The sequence below is a fragment of the Leptonychotes weddellii genome, chromosome 2 (genome assembly GCF_054177405.1).
Source record: "Leptonychotes weddellii isolate Sample4059 chromosome 2, ASM5417740v2, whole genome shotgun sequence".
NCBI classification, from domain to species: Eukaryota; Metazoa; Chordata; class Mammalia; order Carnivora; family Phocidae; genus Leptonychotes; species Leptonychotes weddellii.
In genome coordinates this window covers 138010207-138028708 of record NC_138370.1, presented here as the reverse complement: position 1 = coordinate 138028708, position 18502 = coordinate 138010207, and the positions used below count along the sequence as shown (strand labels likewise).

General features: G+C 39.6%; 1 protein-coding gene across 11 annotated transcripts in view; it reads left to right on the top strand.

The window, feature by feature from the left end:
* Nucleotides 1-18502, top strand: part of CRACD (capping protein inhibiting regulator of actin dynamics) — a 256370-nt gene that overhangs the window by 112342 nt on the left and 125526 nt on the right. For all 11 annotated transcript variants that reach the window (XM_081812345.1, XM_081812356.1, XM_081812352.1 and 8 more), the window contains one exon: nt 14074-14215. The gene's annotated coding sequence lies outside the window, so the exon portion shown is untranslated. The remainder of the gene's footprint in view (nt 1-14073; nt 14216-18502) is intronic.

The following is an 18502-nucleotide window of genomic DNA, read 5'->3' as shown; positions in this document are numbered from 1 at the left end:
GGCTCAGGTCATGATCCTGGAGTCCCGGGATCGAGTCCCGCATCGGGCTCCCTGCTCAGCAGAGAGTCTGCTTCTCCCTCTGACCCTCCCCCCTCTCATGTGCGCTCTCTCATTCTCTCTCTCTCTCTCGAGTGAATGGATAAAATCTTTAAAAAAAAAAAAAAAAGATTTTATTTATTTGTTTGAGAGAGAGAGAGCACAAGCAGGGGAGAGGGGTAGAGGGAGAAGCAGATGCCCCACGGAACAGAGAGCCTTATGTGGGACTTGATCCCAGGACCCTGAGATCATGACCTGAGCTGAAGGCAGACAGTTAACCAACTGAGCTACCCAGGCACCCAACAAATCACATTCTTTAAAAAAAGTTTTTATCATGAGATGACAGCAATTCAGTTACATCTTCAGGCTCCACTTTGCCCAGATCCATCAGAAGAATCACTGTCTATGAGAACTACAGCTTTATGAAATGTATCTCTTTTTTTTATGAAGTGTATTTCTTAAATAATAAGACTTGAAAGTAGAAATGACTCTTTGATCCATGGACTGCAGAATGGATGTTGTGTTAGCAGGCATGAAAACAACATTAATCTCATTGTCCATCTCCATCAGAGATCTTGGGTGACCAGGTACATTGTCAATGAGCAGTCATATTAAAAGACATTTTTTTTTCCTGAGCAGTAGTCTTAAGAGTGGGCTTAAAATAGTCAGTAAACCATGTTGTAAACAGATGTGCTGTTATCTAGGCTTTGTTGTACCATTTCTAGAGCACAGACAGTAGATTTAGCATAATTCTTTTTTTTATTAAAGATTTTATTTATTTATTTGACAGAAACAGACACAGCGAGAGAGGGAACACAAGCAGGGGGAGTGGGAGAGGGAGAAACAGGCTTCCTGCTGAGCAGGGAACCCGATGCAGGGCTCGATCCCAGGACCCTGAGATCATGACCCGAGCCGAAGGCAGTCACTTAACCGACTGAGCCTCCCAGGCGCCCCGTTTAGCATAATTCTTAAGGACCCTAGGATTTTCAGAATGGTGAGCATTAGCTTCAACCTAAAGTCAGCAGCTGCATTAGCCTTTGGCAAGGGTCAGCCTATCCTTTGAAGGTTTGGAGCCAGGCATTGACTTCTCCTCTCCAGCCAGGAGAGTCCTAATTGGCATCTCCTTCCAATAGAAGGCTGTTTGTCTACGCTGAAAATCTGTTGTTTAGTGTGGCCACCTTTATGAATGATCTTAGCTGGATCTTCTGGGAAACTTGCTGCAGCTTCTCCATCAGCACTTGCTGCTTCACCTTGCACTTTATGTTACGGAGACGGCTTCTTTCCTTAAACCTCATGAACAACCTCTGCTAGCTTCACACTTTTCTTCTGTGCCTTCTTCACCTCTCTCAGCCTTCACAGAGTAAGAGTCAGGGCCTTGGTCTAGATTAGGCTTTGGCTTAAGGGAATGTGGCTGGTTTGATCTTTTATCCTGACCACTAAAACTTTCTCTATATCAGCAAGAAGGCTGTTCTGCTTTCTTACCCTTTGTGTGTTCACTGGAGTAGTACTTTTAATTTCCTTCAAGAACTTTTCCTTTGCATTCACATCTTGGCTATTTGGTGCAGGAAGCCTTATGTTTCAGCCTTTGGCTTTTGGCACGCCTTCCTCACTAAACTTCATCGTTTGTAGCGTTTGATTTAAAGTGAGAGTCATGTGACCCTTCCTTTCACTTGAACGCTTAGAGGCCAGTGTAGGCTTATTAATTGGCCTCATTTCAGTATTGTGTCTCAGGGACTAGGGAGGCCCCAGGAGAGGGAGAGAGTTGGGGGCACAACCGGTTGGTGGAGCGATCAGAACACACACGACATTTATCTATTAAGTTCGTCATCTTCTAAGGGCACAGCTCATGGCCCCCTAAGGGGGACAGTTACAGTACTAAGATTACAGATCACTGACCACGGGTCACCGTAACAAAGATAATAATAATGAAAAAGTTTGAATTGCGAGGATGACCATAATGTGATAGACACGAAGTTTTGGGTAAATGGCACTGATAGTCTCGCTCGACACGGGGTTGCCACAAACCTTCGATTTGTAAAAACTGCAGCCTTTGTCAAGTAAAGGGCAGGACAGGGTGTGCCTGTACTCTCGAAGGGAAGGAGCATTGGCTGTCTGCTCAGAGCTGTACCTTCCAGAGTTGGTGAACAGGTGTACTGGTTCATGACCCCCTACCAGACTCATCCTTTCATGCCTGAACCCTAGGTTTTTCTCTAAAAATATAGGAAATTAATAGCCATTTATTCTCCAACTATCAGGGAGGTGCAGTTTATTTCCTAAGATGTGCTTATAAACAGTTACCTTTGAGAAGTTGAAAAGAAAGCCCTAGATTAGTTTACTCATCTGTAATTCGGACAACCAGCAGAAGTATGTATCTGGTGAGCTACTTTACTGCAAAGAATTGAATGAGTTCAGTCTCTGATACTCGGCTTCTGTTTGTACTTTCACTGAACAGCAGAACAAAAAACCCTCCCTTCCCCCTATTCTTCTTCCTCCTCCACCCTCCATAATGGGATAACCTCCTGATGGCAACATTACAAACATAGAGGACCCTTCGTCTCTCACATGGTTTCTGGTTTGAGTGGAATGGTGGTTCCTGGTGGAATCCAATTAGCCATGAAGAGTGAGGCTCTTTGTGGGTCTTATGCATATGCTGTTGCTCTGTTGGGAGTGGTGATCTTGAATCACAGTGGTGGTGGGAATGTTAATTGGAAGGTCCAGGAAAAATCACATTTTTTTCTATGTTGGTCATTGAAAGTAAGGAAGGCTTGGATTTGAGACTCATCATGGATACTTGTGGGATACAAGGACACTGATTTGCCCAGAGTAGGCAATTTGTGATAGCGGGTGGTAGGTGTAAGTAATAGGAAGGGGTTAGATGGGTTAAGTGGGGCCAGGTTTAGCGGGGAGGTCTTGAATGACAAACTAGAAATTTATTCTGTGAATAACAGGGAGTCATTGCATGTTTTATAGGAAGGGAGTAACTTAATGCAAGAAGAATTTCCCGAACTAATCTGGCAATAATATTTAGCGCATAGAGCAGAGGCTGACTAACTAAATAGTACGATGTTGCAGCCAGTCAGGCATGAATAGATGAGAGCCTGGATTAGGATGGGGACAGAGAGAATAAAGAGACACTCAAGGAAAAAAACAAGATTTTTAAAAAACTAACCAGGCATGGAGAATAACGGCGAATGAGTAAGCGAAATGACCAGTGTTAGTCTTAGAAAAAACTGTGTTGTCATTACAGCTGGTAAGAAATAGATACTTGCTTTGCTTTGAACATTTATCAGAGAGGGGCAAAAATATGTAGAGTTAGAAGCAATGAGGAAGATACAGTTATCAAGGAAACTAAAGAAACAAAATTTTAAATAGTAGTGTCCAGTTAGCATCATATAATAGGGGGCTGCAGATGAGAGAGTGTTGAGTGTCAAGAAACATAGGAAGTAAGCAAAGGCTTTTATTTGGGAGTCACAGGTCATTGTTGACTTTCAGAAGTGCAGTTAGATTGGCAGGATCAGGAATGATTTGGAGGGTTAAGGAGAGAACACTGCTGAGATGATGGAGATAAAAGGTATAGACCACTTGCCTCTGAAATTTAATAGTGAAAAGAAGATGAGAAATGAAAATTAATACTAGCGGCAACCTTTCAGATTACTAAAACTTGTAGTTTGGCTAAGAGTATCTTCTGTGCAGAGGAACAGTAGAAAATTCTAAGATCTGGAAGGGGGTTAGATTTCAACCCTTCAGCCTGACTCTATGGATAAAGCATCTGTGGAGATGTTTCCATGTGCTCATGGCTTTAGATTTCCCTCTTTTATAGCTCCAACCACACAGTGTTGGGCAGATCTCTTGCACCTACACATTCCCAGAAGTTCTGGTGGAACATAAGAGGCAGAGGAAGGCAGGAGGTGAAGGAGCAGAATTTCTGTTCTCCTCTTGCTAGTGCATGCATGTAGAGAAGAAAGGGAAGGAAGTAATTTATATCCTTTTCCCTCCAACCTTGCAATATAATTTCATATCCAGCCAAAACTGGAATTTGGGGTTCTTGGCCCAAAGTCCAGATATTCCTACCAAACTGTGCTGTCAAATTGGAGGCCTTGAAGAAGGAAAAGGAGAAGAGTACCACAAGGTGGGTCCTGCTGTCCACTCTGAGCCACCCAAACTGGAGTCACAGCTTCTCTCTCCCTTTTTTAAAATTATTAACGTATAGTGTATTGTTTCAGGGGTACAGGTCTGTGATTTATCAGTCTTACACAATTCACGGGTGCTCACCATAGCACATACCCTCCCCAATGTCCATCACCCAGCCACCCCATCCCTCCCACCCCCCTCCATTCCAGCAACTCTCAGTTTGTTTCCTGAGATTAAGAGTCTCTTATGGTTTGTCTCTCTCTCTGATTTCATCTTGTTTCATTTTTTTCTCTCTTCCCCTTAAGACCTCTGCCTTGTTTCTCAAATTCTGTATATCAGTGAGATCATATGAAAATTGTCTTTCTTTGATTGACTTATTTCTTTTAGCATAATACCCTTTAGTTCCATCCACATCATAGCAAATGGCAAGGTTTCATTTTTTTTGGTGGCTGCATAATATTCCATTGCATATATATACACCACATCTTTATCCATTCATCTGTTGATGGACATCTGGGCCCTTTCCATAGTTTGGCTATTGAGTCACAGCTTCTCTTGCCAATTGCTATTGAGAATGGGTCGAGAATACACTGCTCAGAGTGACTGGGTTGTATCTGCATGCAGAGTGGAAGCTGCCCAAGTAGAAATCTAATTCCACCTGGCCCAAACCAGCAGCACAGTTACTACTCCCAGGCAGAAACTTTCTGAGTAATTCAGCTGTAGTTTCTCTGTTACAGTCTGTTCTCAAGTGACAAGTCATAGGCATCATGACTTGTAGAAGTAAATGAATCCTGGAGATGTGGTCCTGGCCCCTGGTCTTCCTCACTGCTGGACTGATAGCTTGAACTACAAGCATCTGACTCTTAGCACTTGTTTTAGGGTGGACCCCCACAGACAGCAGGGGCTGGGGAATATCCTATTTGTGGCCATGACAAAAGGAAAAAGTCTATTTGTCAACTTGTTCAGAGGAATTTACCTGGATATACCTACTCTGGGCCCACTGAAGGATCCCATTGCTCTTCCCTCTACCTCTTCCCCATCAGTCCCCAGGGTGTGATACCAAACCTATATTGCCTCATTATTGCTGATTTTGTTGTTGTATCTGAAAAAGAGCCCCAGATATAGTTATTCTTGATTCACAAACTGTTAACATTTCAAGTATTCTGCAAAGTTCCCCCTGAAGATAATGAGAAAGGAAATGAATAGAGATCGGACTAGGGTTCCAAACCTGAGTGTTCAGCATAGGACAAGTTGTAGCTTGCTACCTCAACAGTAAGTGGGCTTCCATGGAGCTAGTGTAGTTGAGCTGGGAGTCATAACATTTAATGGAGTTTCACCAGTCTCCTTTTGTCTAAATGGGAAGAAATTTAAGAGAGGAAAACCAGATTTTGGACCTGGAACCATACATACAATGCAGTCAATACTCATTATTCATGGATTCTGTATTTGCCAGTTTACCTGCTAGCTAAAATTTATTTGTAACCCTAAAATCAATACTTGGGGCACTTTAGTGGTCATTTGCAGACATGCATAGATCAGTGAAAAATTTTAGTTACCTGGTGTGCATGTTCCCAGCTGAGATCAAACAAGGCAATTGTCTGCCTTCTTGTTTCAGCTCCCATATTATAAAGAGGTATCCTTTTCATGGTCAATTCAGTACCATGGTTTTTTGCATTTTTGTGGGTTTTTGGTTGTTGGTGGTGATTGCACTGTTTTTAAAATGGCCCCCACGCATAGTGCCAATGTGCTATTCAGTGTTCCCCGAGTGCAAGAAGGCTGTGGTGTACTTTACAGAGAAATCTGTGTGTTAGATAAGCTTCATTCAGGCATGAGTTATAGTGCTGTTGGCCAGGAGTTCAGTCTTAACAGATCAACAATATATATTAAATAAGATGTCTTTTTTTTTTTTTTTTAAGGATTTTTATTTATTTATTTAACAGAGAGAGAGCGAGAGAGCACAAACAGGGTGAGCAGGAGAGGGAGAAGTAGGCTTCCCGCTGAGCAGGGAGCCTGATGTGGGGCTCGATCCCAGGACCCTGGGATCATGACCTGAGCCAAAGGCAGACGCTTAACCAACTGAGCCACTCAGGTGCCCCAAATAAGATATCTTTAAATAGGAGCTCACATGAAATAAGATTATGTGTATATATTGATTGCTTGATCAAAATGTGGCCAGAGGCTCTCAGGAACTTAGCCGTATATTTCCCCCAGGAGCAGTGGTTCCATGGTCACTAATTCAGTGTCCATGGCAACTTAACAGAGCATACCTACTGTAAATAATGAGAATCGACTGTACATAAAGCGAGTGCTTTCTTTAGAATGAGATATATTTCACAAATAATGTTGGGGTAATGGTGAATATCAAATGCCATCCCAATTGACTAACGAGAATTATAAACATCATGAGATTTGAGCTGGGCTCCTGAAGCCTAAGCAGCACAGGTATTGGCATCACTGGTCGATGCCCAGGTCCTGGAGACCTGTGAAAGAAGGGGACTTCTTTAGGAGAAAGGATGAATTCATTTCAGCCCTTGGTAGGTTGGGGGAGGTCCTCTAGAAAGTTTTGCTTTATGATTTCATTTGAACTTAGTTCTCACTTGCCACTAAAAGGAGGATAAAGAGTTGAGAGAAAGAAAAAATTTTTGAGTGTCTTTTCTTCCTTTCTTGCTCTTTTGCTGCTTTCTTAGGGAAATCCATGTTAATAATTATTTTTGTTCCTAGCCACCCAGAAAATGGCATCCTATATTTTACCTGGCAACCCTAGACTGAAGCGAAGGGGTCCAGAATCAAGAATTGTGTATGGGAAATTACCAGAAGTTAGCTGTTGCTGGAGCATGAACTTTGTAAAGTTTGAGTCATTTAGGGAGTCATGAGGGACAGAGCTGCAGAGGAGGGCATCATAATACTTATCACACTGTGGTAATTATTGGATAGTTTTTATGTTTCTGTCAACTGGAACAAGATACGCCTCTTCCTTCCTTCCCAAGTCTTTAGCACAGTGGTTTCCAAGCTGTAAATGAAGATTTTTTCCCCCAGGGTTGTTTGCTTGTTTATAAATGTTGAACATATGATATTTTGAATACCATAAAACATTTACAAAATTGACATTTTTAAAGGGTGAGATAAGGATAAACTATTTAAATTTTTATTTTATTGATTAGTAGTATAAAAAATTCCCTTTGCTCCATGAGAGCACATTCATTGAATATGTCATTATTTGTTGCTTTGTTTTGTTTTGGTTTAACACTATGTGACATAGACATTTGATGGTATGGTAATAAGTTCATTTTATTTTCATTATTTAAGTAGCTAAAAAAGATAATTCATAAAGAGATGCTGATCCAAATAGAAGAATGACATTATTGGTTGCACTTGGTAAATCATAATACATGTTTTTCAGTCATATCTACCAGCTATGCCAAAATTTTTGTTTCAATTCAGTAATAAGTTTTATTTTCCCATGTTATTCAGTTATTTTTGCTAATTATTATTAAGGTATTGCATTTTTATGTTTCTAGCAAAGAGTTCAAAACTCATTAAAATTCATTTGGAAGATTTAGAAAAATTCGGTTTCCAAACTTTTAAAGTGTGCAGATATGAAGGTTTTTACTGACTACTTGTTCTTTCAGCGTTCACATATTCAAGTATTAATGCTAGGCATCGTACTAGACTAAAACAGTAAGCACACAACAGACCAAAAATTCCTGACCTCATTCAGTGAGAGAGGGAGATAGGCAATAAGCTGATAAAAAAGTATAGTTAAAATATGTTAGATCGTGAGACCATTAAAGAGAAAAAGCAAGGAAGGGGAATGGGGAGTGTTGGGAGTCGTTGCTATTTTAGATAGGGAGGCCAGGGAAGGCCTTGTGGAGAAGTGATCTTTAAGCAAAGACTTGAAGGAAGTGAGGGAAGATATCTGGGAACATATTCCAGGCAAAGGGAACAGCCAGTGGAAAGCCCTGAGGCAAAGTGTGCCTGGCTTCTGAGGCATAGCACCACTGGGGCTTGAGTGGAATTAGTAAAGACAAGGGTACTAGGAAATGGTGTCAGTGAGGTCATGATGAAATCACGTAATGACTTGTAGGCCATTGTAGGGAATTTGGCTTTATGCTGAGACATATAGGAAATCATTAGATGACTTGGGGCAAATGAATGGTGTGATTTGACTTAGGTGTTAATAAGGTGACTGGCTGCTGGTGGCAGTGGTGTGGTGCAGGATTTGGGCGAGAAGAGTATTTGCAAGGAGGTCACCTGGGAAGCTGTAGTGTTAATCTGGGATGAGGTGGTTTTGGTTGGGACTAGCATGGTAGCGTTATAGACAGTGAGAATTGTGTTCTTAACATATTTGGAAGGTAGACCAAGCGAGATTTGCTGACATTAGTTGTGGGAAATGTGAGAGAGAATTCAAGGATGACTCCTAGGTGATGCTTTCATCATTTTCAACAACAACAAAATCACCTGATAAAAACCTCTCCGAACACCCATTTTCAAAATATTATTTCCATAGAATGAATTTCCTTGAAAAGTAATTATCACTTATTGTTAAAGCATCAACTTTATCAGAAAAGTAAATAACAACTGGCTATGAGCAGAATTGCTATTACGGAATTATTTTTGAAAAAAATATTAGACATGCTTTTTTTTTTACATCAAAAATATCTCTTCTGAAGTATATAGCTGATAGTTGGCATCACTGAAGCAGTATGAAATTTTAGAACACTTGTCTATTTGTAAAAGAAAAAATGTGAGGCAACTTAAAATTTGACAACTCTTCTTGGTGCAGGAGAATGGCAATAACCAAGCAACCACTGTGTCTCCAGTATAAAAAATTGTCGTGATCACTCCCCATGTTATTACAAGGTTTTATAATGACTCTACCAAATTAACGATGCCAGTGACATTCTTGGTGCTCTTCTAGATTCAACTTCTTTTCAGTAATAGCTTGCCTGTGAGTGAGGCAATGAGTGCATTTCATGTGTGGTATTAACTTTTCCAGGACTCCTTTCTTCACTCCACTCGGTGCGTATATGTGCTCCATAAAACATTGTTTTTATTAAAGAAGTCATTTGTTATTAGAACATATATTTCTTCCATGGTACTCCTTTCTTTAGTGGTTTACTAAAAAAGTAGTTCTTTATGTCTTTCATTATTGAGACAGAAACGTGTACTTTCATGAATAGTATGATAAATTTTGCATGGTGAGTAATTTTTGAATATTTATTTCCTTAGATCTCCACCAACATTTTCTTTAACTGTTGACTAAGGAATGAATTTGATTGCCATATTTTATCTGTGCATTATGTAATTATCCATAAATTACTAATACAAGTGGTTGATTTTGGTATATTATTTAAATCATTTTTCACAGTGGCAGAATATTTCACAGATGATGTGTGGCCTTTTATCTTTTGTTTGAAAATACTTATTACTGTTTATTGTATTGAGTGTCAACATCAGTGTATATAGAGATTTATATTCACATTCTGGAGACTTAATGTGATTTTATTATTTTATTTTTCTTATTTCAAGTTTTATTTAAATTCTAGCAGGTTAACATGTAGAGTAATATTGGCTTCGGGTGTAGAATTTAGTGATTCATCACTTCCATACATCACCCAGTGCTCATCACAACAAGTGCTCCTTAATTCCCATCACCCATTTAGCCCATCCCCCCACCTCCCTCCAGCAACCCTCATCTTGTTCTCTGTAGTTAAGAGTCTCTTATGATTTGCTTCCCTCTGTTTTTTTTCCTTCCCCTATGTTCATCTGTTTTGTTTCTTAAATTGCACATATGAGTGAGATCATATGGTTTGTGTCTTTCTCTGAGTTATTTTGCTTAGCATAATATCTCTAGCTCCATCATGTCATTGCAAATGGCAAGATTTCATACTTTTTGGTGGCCAAGTAATATTCCATTGTGTGTGTGTGCGTGCGTGTGTGTGTATTATGCATTCTTTATGCATTCATCAGTTGATGGACATTTGGCTTTTTCCATAATTTGGCTATTGTTAATGCTGCTATAAACATTGGGGTGCATGTACCCCTTTGAATCAGTATTTTTCTATCCTTTGGGTAAATACCTAGTAATGGAATTGCTGGATTATAGGGCTGGAGACTTAATTTTAAAATATCTTGCTACTCACATTGGCTTTTTTGTGTTTGTTGCCCTTTTAAGGCAGAATATGCACTAAGAATGTAGTTCACTCTTAATAATAGTGGATGTAAATCAGTATTTTAAATAGTTTTATTGATAGTTTCACATCTTGGGAACTGATGTCTTGTTAGATATTAGGTCAATATTGTTTTGACCTCATAATGGTGCTGGCAAAGAGCTCATATTTGAGATTCTGGGAACTTTGCAATGTCCCCCTGTTTATTTCTGTTATTCTGTAGTTGTTTCTCTGTAAAAAATAAAAGCAAAACTTTCATGAGCAAAATAAACCCTGTGCTTGTCTTTGGGAACAACAACAGAGGAACTGAGGAGACTTTTTCTGAAATAGCGTTGTGGGAAGAAGACTCAGGTAATAGAGTTGAGAATGAACAGCTTTGGCTCTTGAGTTTGCTGAAGGATTTATTAGTATTACTAGTCCTTTTCAAAGAACCAACTTTTTGCCTTTGATGACTTTTCTTTACTTATTCTAAAGTTCGTTGATGATTTCTGCTCTTATTTTTTATTATTTACTTCCTCTTTCTTTCTTTGGATTTATTTCTCTTCTTTCTCTAATTCCTTGAGATAGATAAACGATTGCTTTCTAAACTTTTTAAATATAACCATAGCTACATTTCACCATTTTTAATTTATCATGTCACTATCACTTACATCAAAAATTTTTTCTAATTCCCATTGTGATTTCTTCTCTGACCTATTGGTTATTTAGATATGTACTGCTTAATTGTCAAACACTTGAGGACTCTGGTTATCACTTATACATTGATTTCTAGCTTAATTGAAAACATACCATGCTGTATGTCAATTAATTGATGAGGGTGCTATGACAATTCAATTAGGGAGGGAAAGTCTTTTCAACAAGTGTTACTAGAACAAGTGGGAGGAAAATAAACCTCTTGCCTTTGCATTATGCCACAAACAAAAATCAATTTGAGATATATCATAAAGCTAAAACTGCAGAACTCCTGGAGAATATTTTTAGGCTTTTAAGTAGACTTTAAGCAAAGATTGTTAAAGGACACTGAAAGCACTAAACATAAAGAAAAAATGATAAATTGGAGTTCATCAACATTAAAAACTTCTGATCATCAAAAAGACAGACATCGTAAAGGAAAACCACAGATTGGGAGAAAAAATATGTAATAGGTATATCTGACAGAGAACTGGTATCAAAATATAAAAACTGTTAGTCAATAATGTAAGAACTACAATTTAAAAAATGGACAAAAGTCTTAGAACAGACACTGCATAAAAGAAGATTTTTAAAAAGCTACAACTATTAGTCACCAGGGAGTTGCAAATCAAAACCTCGCACTAGAATGGCTCAAATTGAAAGTCTGCCAACACCAAATGTCGATGAGGCTGTGTAAACTGGAACTCCTATGTGTTACTGATGGGAGTATAAAATGATACAGCCATTTTGGAAAAATGTTTGGCAGTTTCTTATAAAGTTAAACATTCATCAACTCTGTAACCTAGCAGTTCCACTCCTAGGTGTTTATCCAAGAGAAATGGAAATATATGTTCACAAAAAGGTTTGTACAAGAATGTTTATAGCAGTGTTATTCATAATAGCTCTAAAAAGGAAACTACCAAATGTCCATTCATCAGGAGAATATATTATAAGATGTGGTATTTTCATACAAAAGAGTACATTCTATATGAGCCCATTTGTATGAAGTTCAGAACTAATCTGTGGTGATAGAAATATAGAAATGAGAACAGTGACTGCCTTTGGGTTTTGGCAATTCACAAAAAGGGGCATGAGGGAACTTTCTGGAGTGATGGAAATGCTCTATATTTTTATTTTGTTGGTGGTTACACAATTGGATTCCTTTATCAAAATGTATGGAATTATACACTTAAAAGTAGCTTATTTTACCATATGTAAATTACATTTTGCTTTTAAAAAGTTACTATTTTTCCTATTTCCTATGCATCTATATTATTTCAGAATGGTAAGTTCAAAAAAGTACTCTGTGGTTTCTATTTGTTGAAATATCTTGAAAGTTCCTTTATGACCCACATGTGGTTAATTTCTGTAAATGTTTCATGTGTACCTTAAAAGAATATGTAGTGACAGTTGTTGGGGGCAACCTATTCCACATAGGTTACTAAGGCTGAGTTTGTTAATTGTGTTACTCAAATCTTATGTATTCTTATTTTTTGTCTTTTTTTTTTTGCTTGTTCTGTGACTTACTGAGAGATATGTGTTAAAATATTTTATAATCTTTATAATTTCAAATATACACATCGCAGTTATTTTAAAGACCATATTCTATGACTCGTCATCTCTGGGTCCTGTTTTCATTCTCTCTTTCTTCCTTGAATCTATGCCCTGAAATGCCTGGTATTGTTGATTGAATGCAGGACATTTTGTATAAAGAATCACAGATACTGTAGATGGTGTATCTTCCTCTGTGGGGCTTACTTTTGCTTCTGATAGGCAGTTAGAGTAGGGCAGACCTTCTTAATACAAAGAGAGACCAAACTGATTTGGTACTCAGCTCTGGTATTTTTTGGTCTGCTCACTTTATGTGCCTCTAAGCAGCTGCTTTCTGCTTGGCTTCTCGGCAGTTTTGCCCTGTGCCTCTTTAAGATCAGTAAATGTCCTTTTTTTTTTTTTTAGAGAGAGAGAGAGAGAGGGAAAGAAGGGGCAGAGGGAGAGAGAGAATCTTAAGCAGGCTCCATGCCCAGCATGGAGCCCAATGCGCAGCTTGATCTCTCAACGCTGAGATCATGACCTGAGCCAAAATCAAGAGTTGGACGCTTAACCGATTGAGCCACCCAGGTGCCCCAAGATAAGTAGATGGCTTGAAAGGAAAAGCAGTATAATGATTTGTCTCAGTTTTGTTTTTCTACTCCCAAAGGTCTTGGCCTCTTATGTCCTGGCTACCTTGGTAACACTCCAGTGCCTTTAAACAGGTTTTTAAGTACTTATCCAGCTTTTCTAGTTGTGTTCGATGGAAAGTTGGTCTGATACAAGCTAGCCCCTTGTAGCCAGAGCTGGGAATCCTTCTCTAAGCCCATACAGTCAACTCCTCGTCAGGGCCAGACACCCATTGTCATCCTGAGATTTGAAGAGATTTCTTTCTGTGTCATTGCCCCAGAGTGTTGTCTTCTTTCTTAGCTCTGCAAAAGGCATATTTGAATCAGGGGATGTCTCCTGGACATTTCCCACATCCATTCCAGTTAAAATCTACAATCACTATGTGACGGTTTTCATTCTGGCAAGCTTATAAAAGATTGTGGATGCCCTACCCACAGGGAGCCCATTAACCTAATTAACTCTGTGATTGGTATTTGAATAAAAAGGTGCCTTTGCTACCTCTGGGGGAGGAAACAATCTAATGATTACTGCCTTTAATTCTCTGCTAAGTTGAATTTGTGTCTTCTAGCTCCTTGAATTTTAGTTAAACTACCATGAAAAATAAATGTGATAATTCTGTATGTAAGAAAGATTGGGAGCCTCGGTATTCATGGATATGATTCTTTCAGTCCCTTCAAAAGTAGAAATAATTTATAATAAATGCTTTTAAAGCCCTAGAATAAATTAGGCTAAGGAATGCAAGTTTAATTTTATTAAACCTAATTTAAAACCTCAGAAAAAGCAAAAGCAAAAACAAAAAACACTCCTTTGTACTGACTTCTGCCAGAATGGCAAAGAGATTAATTTTGAAGGCTTCCCAAGAGGACTGAAGATATAAAGTTCTTGATGTTTTGTTTTTTCTCAACAGTTCACAAGAGCAGTGATTCCCAGGTCTTCTCAGCAATGTACTCCATTTTCTGGTACGCTTAACCACTGATCTCCTTTTTACAAGAAGAAAATTTTGGTGGAGAGTTACCCAGCAAGGGAAGGACGTGTGGCTGTTAAGATAGGTAAGTCGTTTGTTTAGAGGATGGAGAGGGAAGTAGCTTATGGAGAAAGTACTAAAGAATATTTTATTTATTGTGAGTTGGACTCTAGAAATGGATAGAATGCATTTCACTGTCAAGTTAAAAGATCCTTGTTGCTGATGTCCTTCTAATTCTAGATTTAATTCTCAGCTCTTCTTAGCAGCTGTATAAACTTGACCACATCACTTAAATTCTCTGAGCCCCTTTCTTTCATCTGTATGAAAAAATTAATATGAAAAGCTTTTGCAAATGGGAGGATGTAATATAAAAATGTAATTATCACTGTTTATTGTTTTGTTACTGTTAGAAAATTCTATGCAATAGTTAGTGGCCTTGTGTCTCATGGTGCATTTGGGCCGTAGAGCTTGGTACTGTGAATTTGGGAACTCCATCTTGAGTGCCAGGTGTGGGAGACCTTCCCCACCTGCATCCCCTGTCAGAACAACATTATACCATTCTCTTGTCTACAAGTATCTGCTGCTTTTTAGAAGTTGGGGCAAAGGATGAAAGTTAAAGACAAGACCGAAGGAAAGAAAAATACCTCTATGAGTTGTTATGGCAAGCATTATATTAAGTGTTTGGATACATTATTTCATTTAATCCATGTACCAAGTCTTGTAAGGTGGATGTTATCCATACCATTTTCCTTAAGAGACAGAATTCCTTAGGCAGTCACTTAAAAGAATATAAAAACCATTCTGATTTATCATAACTTGGAAGATATTATTGGATGGTGGGAACTTGAAGTTTTTCATTTTTTCTAATGTTTTACAGTACACATGTACAGCTTCATAGTGGTTAATTAAAAATAAATAATGGATTTCATTTTGTTTTGTTTATTTATTTATTTTTCAAAGATTTTATTTATTTGACAGAGAGAGAGACAGCGAGAGAGGGAACACAAGCAGGGGGAGTGGGAGAGGGAGAAGCAGGCTTCCCACAGAGCAGGGAGCCCAATGCGGGGCTCGGTCCCAGACCCTGCGATCACAACCTGAGCCGAAGGCAGACGCTTAACGACTGAGCCACCCAGGTGCCCCAAATAATGGATTTTAAAGAATCTTTGTCAAGTACCTATTATGAACTAGGTACTGTTTTAGGTGTTTGTCACATCAATGAGCAAAACATGAAGATCTCTGCCCTCATGGAGCTTATGTTCTAGCATAGAGGGAGACAGATAATAAATAATGCATGTAATAGAGAAATAATAAATTACTAGGGTATTAGAAGCTAATAAGAATATGGAAACAAGAAAAAGAAGAACTAAGGGGAACTGGGAGTGCTGGGTGGCACAGGAGTACACATTGCAATGTTAAATGCAGGAAATCAGGAGTTCACCGTGGGCATGTTCTAGGCAAAGGAAGCAGCTGAAGCAAAGACCCTAAGGAGTGAACAAGGTGGGATATTTCAGGCATAGCCAGGAGGCCAGTGAGCTGGAGCAGAGTGAACAGGACAGTAGTGGGAGGTGGATTTAGAGACGTAGTGTCAGCTTCAGAGAAAATAATGTCACTTCCTTAGTTCAAATCCATAAGAAAAGTTACCTTTTCTCCTGCCTACGTGGTTGATTCTGTGTGTGTTTCTTCTGCATTTAAAACACACACATGTACACACAGACACCAAATAAATTATACCTCCACCACTATATTAGTTCTTAGGGCTACGGTAACAAAGTACCACAAACTGGGGGACTCGAAATAACAGAAATATATTGTCTCACAGTTCTGTAGGCTAGAAGTCTAAAGTCAAGATGGGCAAGAGAGGGTGTTTTATGCAACTAATGGATCGTTGAACACATCAAAAACTAGTGATGTACCAAATGCTGGCTAACTGAACATAATAAAAAAAAAGAGAGAGAGGGCGATGCTCCCTCTGAGACATAAAGGGGAGAATCCTTCCTTGCCCCTTCATAGCTTCTGGTGGTGGCCATCAGTCCTTGGCTTTCCTAGGTTTGCCGCCACATCACATCAGTCTCTGCCTCTGTCCTCACATGTCATTCTCCCTGTGTGTTTGTGTCTTCACAGGGCTGTCTTTCCTTTTCTTAGAAGGACAGTAGGCATACTAGATTCAGCATCCTACTCCAGTATGATCTCACCTTAACTAATACACTTATAATGACCCTCTTTCCAAATAAGGTCACATTCTGAGGTACGGAGGGTTAGCACTTCAGTATACCTTTTGGGGGGCACAGTTTAACCCCTGACTATAATTAATAATGGGTGTTACTCTTCCCCTGGTACTAGTGGAGAAGCAGGCTCAGAGTCAGTAAGCAGAGGAGCTAAGGGTCAGTGCACCGCTGTGGCAGGGATATGCGGATGGAGTGACGGGGCGCTGTCCTGGCTGAGGACACGAACTGCGCACATACAACACTGCAGTCCCTGTCCATACTGCTTAACCTCAAGAGAGTTCAAAACTGATGCTCTAAGGGGGGTGGGAGGATGGGTTAGCCTGGTGGTGGGTATTGAGGAGGGCACATTCTGCATGGAGCACTGGGTGTTATGCACAAACAATGAATCATGGAACACTTCATCTAAAACAATGATGTAATGTATGGGGATTAACATAAGAATAAAAAAAAAACCAAACAAACAAACAAAAAAATAAAATAGAGTTGATAGAAAAAAAAAAACAAAACTGATGCTCTAGCTCAGCATTCCTATCAAAGGGAAAATAGATGCCTCGGTAACCCACTCCCCATTTTGCGTTTCATTCCATAGCATGACAGACATAAGAAACAGACGCTATTTCCCTGTTTTCAGAATTTTTCCCGAAAAATAATACTTTAATTTCTGTGGTGTGTAGAACATTTTGTGATGAGACCACATGGGTTTTTCTTACACAATACAGGAAAACATATGACTGAGTCAATTGGCATATTGCAGTAGAATTAGGGGATTTTGAAAGCATTTAATATATTTTGCTTTCTCATTATATTTAAAAATTCTCTCTTAATATGGAGCTTGTCTGGCCATTTGTGAGCCTGAAAGCAGCATTAGAGCTTTATTTTTAGTCTTAGCCTTGAGGGATGCACCTGAGAAAAGCAAGGGTACACCAAAACAGAACTGAACACTTTTCCATGAGTCACAGTGAAGGGTGACATCCCTGGGTCAGGCTAAAGGTGCACCAAGCCACCAAAGGCAGCATTCCCAGAGGAATGTCTAGATCTTGCTCAAGGAAAAACAAATCCCAAGGCTAACTGTTAAGTCTGGGTGGTGAGACAAAGTGTGGTTGGAAAAAAGGTCAGAAGGTCAAAACCAGAAAAATTAGAGCTATGTCAAGAAGTAGAATGTGAGACATACTGAATGGTTCAGAAAGTTGCTTGGGTGAGGGCCTAGGAGGCTTCCTTGTCCGTGGCCCTGATTGCATGGTGTGGGGTAAGAGAGGGGAGGTGTCAGGTAAGACTGGGCCGTCCCCTTTCTGCTTTTACAGAGACTTGTTAGTCATTGTTTGTTGTGACATAGTCTTGTAGTTTCTTTTCAAAGCCCTTCTTTTTACCTCTGTTCTCAATGTGTTTTTATTCCTCCCAAGGTCTTGGGCTTCTGTTTTCACTTCACAGCTGACTGCTTTGGATCTGCATGTTGCAGCGTATATTCTTCTTAGAATCAAAAAAGGGAAAAACTGCGTCTCTTCCAAAGATGCTTCTACTCTGTTAAAATCGATTTTCTTTGATCCTGAAAGAGTGTGGCAAGAGCAAGGTCTTCATATTTTCCTACTGAATGAAAATGATTCTCAGTCTTTGCCTGCTGCCCGCCTCCCCCCCCCCCCCCCCGCCCCGAGCCGGCCACTGCCCAGAAAGCAGCGAGGTCCCCTGGGTCTGGTGTGGGGGGGCGGGCTCAGAGGTTAGTAAGCGCAGGTGCACCCCATCGACTTTTGATGGCCTGGCTGGCGCTCTGCCCCGCAGGTAAACAGTTGCTGCTGCGACTTAATTGTCAAGGGCCAAGCAAGTCAGGGGTCGCTGGTTTGAATTACTTCCCTGCTACGCACATTCTGGGGAAGTACGAGGCTTTTCACAGGAAAGGCCTGAGGGTGACAAGTATTAGAACTTAGTGGCCTACTTAATCCCTCTTATCACTATGGAATGGGACTAGAATCCTCCTCATTTCCCAGTAGTGGTAGTTGGTTGAGCAATGAGAAATACTGAGGTCTTCAATTAGAAAACATTTAATTATAAAACATTTATTTTTTTTATTCAGGTGAAATTCACATAGCATAATATTAGCCATTTTAAAGATTTATTTATTTATTATTTGAGAGAGAGAGAGAGTGAGTGCTCAC